Source organism: Mytilus californianus, unplaced genomic scaffold (genome assembly GCF_021869535.1).
Source record: "Mytilus californianus isolate M0D057914Y unplaced genomic scaffold, xbMytCali1.0.p SCAF_9, whole genome shotgun sequence".
Taxonomy (NCBI): domain Eukaryota; kingdom Metazoa; phylum Mollusca; class Bivalvia; order Mytilida; family Mytilidae; genus Mytilus; species Mytilus californianus.
The window spans coordinates 83,525,322-83,533,850 of record NW_026262745.1 but is presented as its reverse complement, the minus strand read 5'-3'; the positions used below and the strand labels follow the sequence as shown (position 1 = coordinate 83,533,850).

General features: G+C 33.0%; 1 long non-coding RNA gene across 1 annotated transcript; it reads left to right on the top strand.

Annotated features, from left to right (window-relative positions):
- The first annotated feature begins 1,965 nt into the window (after nucleotides 1-1,965).
- On the top strand, nucleotides 1,966-7,578 carry LOC127715841 (uncharacterized). Its single transcript, XR_007988659.1, has 2 exons — nucleotides 1,966-2,213; nucleotides 7,206-7,578. It is a non-coding gene; the product is annotated as an uncharacterized LOC127715841 (long non-coding RNA).
- The last annotated feature ends 951 nt before the right edge of the window (nucleotides 7,579-8,529 follow it).

Here is an 8,529-nt window from a genome sequence, read left to right as displayed (position 1 = left end):
CAGGTGAGCGATTCAGGCTCTTGAGAGCCTCTTTTACAGTTAACATTTAACAGACAGTCTGGGACTAATTGTTTTTGACATGATAAATTTGTAAACCTTCATTGATTGTTATGAAACTTGGACAGAAGCTTATCTTCAAGACCAAGAAATAGCATCTAACGAAAACGTTTGAATTTTTTTTCAATTCTGTATTTTACTGATAAATGGACTCACTTTTTTAGTCAGCATTACACTTTTACACTGACAGCAGCAATTTATATCGGTAGAATATTTGGTATGTATAATTTATGATGAGTCCAAAATTTAATTCTCACAGTTTACATCCTTTATACACAATTTCATAAGTCCAAAACATGGAAAACTACAGTTTCCAGTAGGAAATATATGAGTACTGTATTTTTAGCTCACATGGCCCAAAGCTTTTCTCGTCTCTTGACGTCTCTTGTCGTTAACTTTTACAAAAATCTTCTCAGAAACTACTTGGCCAAATTCAATCAAACTTAAACACAATCATCATTAGGATATCTAGTTTAAAAAATTTGTCTGGTTACCCCGCTTGCCAACCAACATGGCCTACATGGCTAAAAATAGAGCATAGGGGTAAATTGCAAGTTTTGTCTATTATTTTGAAAACTGCTACAAATGGAGAAAATCTGACAGGGGCAGATATGTTCAGAATGACGGCTCTGACGTCAACAATTGTTAAGTTTTCTGCTTAAGTTAGTTTGATAGGATCTACTTTTGATATATCAATGATATTTTGTATGAAGTTACATTAATGTCAGTTCATATCAGTTTGGTGACTATTTTGAGGCCCTTCCCTGTAGGTCATGGTCCAGTGACTTTGAATTAATTAGCAATTTTCAATGTTAAGTTTTTCTGCTTAAGTCAGTTTGATAAGAACTACCTGTGATAGATCAATGATATTTTGTATGAAGTTGCATTACTATCAGTACATATCAGTTTGACAACCATTTTGAGGCCATGCCCCTAGGACATGGTCCAGTGACTTTGAATCAATTAGCAATTTTCAATGTTAACTTTTCTGCATAAGTTATATTGATAGGAACTACTTACAATAAACAAAAATATGTTCTATAAAGTTACATTACTGTCTGTACATATCAGTTTGTCAACCATTTTCAGGCCCTGCCCATTAGATCATGGTCCAATGACTGAATTAATAAGCAATGTTGCTGTCCATAAGAATGTCTTTTTCTGGATTTTATGCCGATAGGCGAGAAATATCTCTGTGTCAAGTTTTTTTTTTCGTTTTTGCAGAATACCTGAAAAACTATAATAAATAAATAGAAACTTTAAAGGGGCATTAGCTGTCAAATTCATGTTCATCGATTTGACTCAAATTCTCATATTTGATTTACAACATACTAATATCCAAATTACAATAAGTCTGAAATAAACAGTTAACAATGCATGTGCTCGATAAAATATATCAGAATTTCGTGTGTATTTTAGTCTAGACGCCATCTAATTAACTATCGAGATGACCTCCGAAGACTGCCGACGGTCACATAACCCGATATAAACATAAACATAAATATATTTATAAAAATATTTTTTTTACACAAGATCTACAAATAAGTCAAATTTTGCCAAAATCGTTAGACTCTTTATAGGAGTGAATGTCCCTATTATATGACAATTTTTTTATACTTTTATTTTTTTGAAAAAACTAAAGAAGATAGAGAGAAACTGTGAACAGTAAAAATGTTCAGCAATACAAGATCAACTAAAAAGAGATTTTTATCATGAATTCTATTCTGATCCACAATGTTGGAGACAGTCCATTGTTGAAGATGTACAAAGACCTAGGTGAGCGACACAGACTCTTTAAGCAACCAGTTGATATTGTCATCTAAAATGAACAGAGTTATCTTTCTTTGTGCTGAGGGATCAATGGTCATTATAAAAAGTATTGACCTGAGGTGATTATTTTTACTATTATATTAACCAAAACTACCTAGTTTTGTATCAATTTTTTCAAAAACTATGCCTTTTTGTTAATCCTAATTCGTGTTTTTATGTTTTGCAGGAAATGATTAATAGAGACTGAATCAAATGAAGAATCTTCAGAGTTAAATGCATAGGAAGAAAATATAAATATAGCCAATTAATGCACATGACATTAGGAGAAACAGTAATAAATTTTGAAATTGGTATAAAGGAGAGGTCACACGTCAGAGAAGATACAGGTAGGAGACTTGATTGGTTGATTTTTATCAATTGTCATAAATTAAAAATGACTGTATGATTACCCATGAGACAATTATATACCAGAATCCAAATAATGCAGATTTAATCAACTATAGGTTACTATATAGCTTTCAAGCTTTCAGCTTTCGGTATGAGCCTGTCCCAATTCAGGAGCCTGTAATTCAGTGGTTGTTGTTTGTTGCTGTATATTATATTTGTTTTTCGTTCATTATTTTGTTCATAAATCAGGCCGTTAGTTTTCTCGTTTGAATTGTTTTACATTTGTCATTTCGGGGCCTTTTATAGCTGACTATGCGGTATGGGTTTTACTCATTGTTGAAGGCCTTACAGTGACCTATAGTTGTTAATTTCAGTGTCATTTTGTCTTTTATGGAGAGTTGTCTTATTGTCAATCATACCACATCTTCTTATTTTTATATTCACCAATGAGCCCAACGCACACCATATAGTCAGCTATACAGCTGCCCTGACATTGCTTGTTTACTGTTATGTGGCAAATGTTTCATACATATTCAAGATGATATAAAAAAAAAAATAGATCACTTATGTAGCTTCTGCAAATTTTGTAAAAATTGTTGGAGAGGTGAGGAACTATCACTGAAAATAGTGTTTGTTGGTGGTGGCCATACAATTTGCCTTGCAACAAACTATCTGCAGACTCTTCATATAAAGTCGTTACATAAGATACTCTTCATGGTTTATTGACTTTGAAACATTTGTAGTACTTATGTTTGTGTTTTGTCTAGTTTAAAGGGAACCACTTACAACCAGTCAATGGTATGTGGTATTAAGTTGTATTATCATTGGCATTTCTTGTCTCCACGAAAATTATTTGGTCCTGCATCTCAGTCTTGGTTCATTGGCTTTGGATTGTTTGTATTGTCAGAGACACACACACACACACATATATATGTGTGTTGTTTGTGCTATATTTAGACCCCTCTACCAAGAAATTTGTTTTGCATGCACACGTATAAAAATTGCGGTTTTTATCCAACGCAATCATAGGTTTGAACGTTGTTTTCAATTTAGACTTGTTTATATTTTTTCGTTTGGGCTTGTATTATATTTGCCTTCGGGTTTATATGATCCGTTCATCCTCTTTTGACTCTTTCAAAATTCAAGAGTCTATCCTAAATTGAGGTAAATTATCTGGCCTTCCAAATACCGTTTCGATTCCTAACATCACTGAAGAGACATTAATTGTCGAAATCCGGATATGGTGTACAAATTTTTGCACCTCATGTTTGCGGTATACCATCTTTTCCGCAAGTTTATTATTTTCTGTTTGGTAATAAATTAATAATCAGATCTATTTTGTTACATCTTGTGATCCGTTTATTTGGCAATCGCCAATGGGCAGTCAGCAGGGTTTAAGAACATCAGTTGTTCGACCTGTTAGTCAAATGCGTTTTGTTAAAATATACTTTTTCACTTTTTTGGTCTTTTGGAAAATGTTGTTTGTGCTGTATTTAGACCCCTCTACCAAGAAATTTGTTTTACATGCACACGTATAAAAATTGAGGTTTTTGTCTCGCCTTGAAGGAGTCAAAAAGTGAGACATATGTATGCTGTTTCCGGCGTAGTAGTAGGTCAATGATATTTGGTATGCAGTTGTATTAGCATTGGCACAGCTCATTACCATGGAGATTATTTAGCCCGCTTCCTCATTCAAGGTCTATTGACTTTGAAACTGTGCTTAGTTTACATGTATTAGTTTGTGATTAGGTCAGTTTATGGGGAACAACTAGTGGTAGGTCAATGATATTTGGTATGCAGTTGTATAAGCATTGGCATATCTCATTTCCATGGAGATTATTTGCCCCCCCCCCCCCCCCTCATTGATGGTCTATTGACTTTGAAACTTTTGCTTAGTTTTCATGTATTAGTTTGTGATTAGGGCAGTTTAAGGGGAACCGTTAGTGGTAGGTCAATGATAATTGGTATGCAGTTGTATAAGCATTAGCACATCTCATTTCCATGGAGACTATTTGGTCCTTACCCCTCAGTCATGGTCTATTGACATTGAAACTTTTGCTTAGTTTACATGTATTAGTTTGTGATTAGGTCAGTTTAAGATGAACCACTAATGTTAAGTTAATGATATTCGGTATGCAAATGTATTTGCATTTGCAAGTTTCATTTCCATGATATTAATTAACCCCACCTCCTAATTATGGTTCATTGACTTTAAAACTTTTACATAGTTTACAAGTTTAAAATGTTTGTGTTTAGGTTTGTTTAAATGGAACGACTTATGAAAAGTCAATGTTATTTGGTTTGCAGTTGTATTAGCATTGGCACATCTCATTTCCATGGATATTGTTTAGCCCTGTACCTTCAGTCATGGTTCATTGACTTTGAATATTTGCATAACTTACATGTTAAAGTATTGCTATTTTAATTTCAACATTTGCATTATCAAAATAACAAATAGGCGAGACATATCTCTGTGTTAACAGTTTTTTATCCAACACAATCATAGGTTTGAACGTTGTTTTCAATTTAGACATGTATATATAAATATATTTCTCTAATTCTTCGTCAATTTATCCCTTTCTGCACCCATTGTATAAAAAAATTTAATCAACGTGTGGTTCGTTTGATCTCAGTTCTTCATTGGTTAAAATCCGATTATGACGTCGAATTTTCTTGCTTCCCTCTGAATTTCCTATTGTGACGGCATGAAAAAAGGCGACCATGCCTGACGACGTCACATAGAAAGAACACATCTTTTGCAGATCATTCGAAAAGAAGGAATAAATTTGCCTGCGTATTGTTGAAAATCATTAGAGAAACAGATTCCACCACCAAATCTCGTGTAATACGATATTTATCAACTCTCGGCAGTTAAATTTTAAATATTTAAAACGCTCGGCGAGCCTCGCGTTTTAAATTTGAAAATTTAACTGTCTCCAGTGGATAAATATCGTATCACACTCGATGCAGTGGTAGAATCTATATATATATACAATGGTTTTATACTTCTCTGGCATAGTTTACATGTTTTAAAAAGAATTGCCATTTTAATTTCAGGAGTAAATTTAAGATTTAAAATTTTTTGCTCATTTTCCATATTTTAAAACCTTGGACCAATATCTATTGGTTCCATGTTTTACCAGGTACTATTATACTTATTAGTTTCTAGTGTCATCATCTTGACCCCACTTCATTTGATTTGTAATAAATATTGGCATAGCTTTTTTGCAGTCAATATTTTGGTACAGTCTGTGATTATAAAGATTTAAAAACTTTAATAACTTTGTCAAAAACCTCCATAGAATTTTATTTTAAAATGTCGACAGAAACTAAATTCTTCATAATCAAAAGAGAATACCCTGAGAAAAATTTAGACTTTTATTTATTTACTATATTTTATTGATAAATGGACTCAGACTTTTGTCCGTCAACATTAAACTTTTGCACTGACAGCAGTAGTTGTGGGCGGGACACTGATTCTACTGAACCCTTAACAATCTGTTTTCAGTCTACTAAAATTTATAGACTGAAAGTATCATAAGAATAGTTTGTGTCTCGCCTGCAACAAAAGTCACAGTATGTGAGACATAGAGATTACTATCTGGCGGCGGTGTTAACAATTTGTATAAAGCTTTATACTTCAGAAAGTAGAAGACATGGATGCTTCATGCCTTGTACGAAATACCTTATGTTACAAAGTTTCTGTCTGTCATAAGTTCATTGTCCTTGACCTTATTTTCATGGTTCAGAGATCTAGACTGCTTGAAGAAGAAGTTTTTTGTCATGTGAATTTCTCACTTATAAGTTACAAGTAATAGGATAACTATATTTTGTATATAGGTTCCTTGCAACGTCTACATGATCGTAAGACAGGGTTCACCTGACCTCAACCTCATGTCATGGATCAGTAATCATGGTTAAAATTATGTGATTAGGTTCGTTTCTCAGATACTAAGCAGTAGGTCAACTATATGTGGTGTTAGGAATAATTGTAAGGTGTACGTGTCTGTCTGGCAGGTATCATCTGACCTTGACCTCATTTTCATGGTTCATTGGTCAATTTTAAGCTTTTGTGTCTTGGTCTGTTTTTCAATTACCATTTAGTCAATAGGTCAACTATATTTGGTAATGGAATAATTGTAAAGTATACATGTCCATCTGATAGGTTTCATCTGACCTTGACCTCATTTTCATGGTTCATTGGACACTGTTTAGTTTTTGTGGTTTGGTCCGTTTCTCATATATTATAAACAATAGGTCAATTATATTTGTTGTATGGGATGATTATAAGGTGTACATGTCTGGCAGGGTTCATATGACTATTAGTGATAGGATCACTATATTTGGTGTATAGAATGATTGTAAGGTGTACATGCCTGTCTGGCATGGTTCATCTTACTGTGCCCTCATTTTCATAGAACATTGATAAGTTTATGAGGGTCTGGATGGGGTTTACAGAATAGAGAACAGGACAAAAAGTGCAGAATAAAGGGCAAAAGAAATAAGAATAGAGAAAAAAGGGGGGGGAATAAAGAATAGAGAATAATGCCTAAATGGGCATAATTTATATAGAATAGAGAAAAATGGCTTAAAAAAATTAAGAATACAGAATTTAAGGACCCCCAAACAAGACAGTCGTTTATCTGATACTTGTAGTAAAACCTTCATATTACAGATTTTAAACATGAACTCAATGATAAGTAAAACAGGCGAGACATTTCAGCGTGACTGTGCACTCTTGTTTTATAAAATATTTTTCATTTTGTCTTTAGTTTCTATGTACATACATGACCTCCCCTTATTCCCCTTTTGCATTTATCTGACATTGAAATTTGTTTTTGCCAATATTTAACAATCAGTTGGCATTTAATAAAGTTTCATGTTCATTTACCAATTCAAAAATTTTTCAAACTTAACGTTTCACATGAATGTTTCATTAAAAGCTGATTAAACTCCAAACAATAGCAAATGTCGTTTTTTTTTCTTTTAAGTATGTTGAGAAAAGTTGAGAACAAACTACTTTGTTTGAAGTGGAATCACAGTGGTCAAGACTTCATCTTTGAATAAAGTTAATTGTATTAGAAGTGAAGCCTTAACAGTCATGAGACAATAATTAATATTTAATTGTTATTTCAAAGACTTTGTGGATGTGATTTGACGCATTTGTATGACTTGAATGTTGCATTTTTCATATGAAGACTTACAAGGCAAAGAATTGGATGTGACTAAATTTTGTATGCATTTAAAGACTTGAAGAACTTGTGCTGTCTTCTTCAGATTTCAGGAGAATTAATGTTTAAGACAGTAAATTATTTGTATGAAAAGAAGAATAATTATGTGCTCATTAAATGAATCATAAAAATATGTTTTTTACCTTAAATTTATAAAAACAACATAAAAGATAGACAAAGTTCTTTCTTTTAATCATGACAATTATTACAGAATGAATTCTTATATACCAATTCTTGATAGATGTGCTTCGACAAATCCACACAAAGTGCCTTTTGCAAGTCTCATTGTTAGCCTGAAAGTGTAACTCAATGGGTTATCAACACAGAAAACTACAGTTAACTCTTAGTCATATAAAAATAAGGAGACGTGGTAGGATTGCCAATCAGACAACTATCACTAAAGGCTAAAGATAAAAGATAATGAATGAATTATACGCCTCCGGGTGCGGGAGTTTCTCGCTGCATTGAAGACCCATTGGTGGACTTCGGCTGTTGTCTGCTCTATGGTCGGGTTGTTGTCTCTTTGACACATTCCCCATTTCCATTCTCAATTTTATCATGGATTTCAATACAAAAGAAGGATCACCACATAACATTCAAATACCATTTAAAGTACTATAAGTTATATTTGTTAATGTTAAATAGAAAAATAAGAAGATGTGGTGTGATTACCAATGAGATGACTCTCCACCAGAGACCAAATGACATTGAAGTTAACAACTATAGGTCAACGTATGGCCTTCAACAATGAGTAAAACCCATACCACATAGTCAGCTATAAAAGGCCCGAAAGTCTGTATTTTACATTTTCATATCTTTCTGGTTTACGTCTCTATTGTTGAGTTACTGTCAGTGTCACACGGTTTTTACCCAAAGACCACATCTTCAATCCTTATGAAAACCTTCAAGAAAATCAAACATAGACTACTTAGTAAATATTTCATAGAAAACAATATTTCACTTCTTACCACAGGAAACTTAGAATCAAGGGTTTTTATTCTATTATTGCAGTAGGTTCTTCAGTATCTACATTTTAATATTACTTAATATTAATATCAGTAATCATTGGATACTTGTATACACG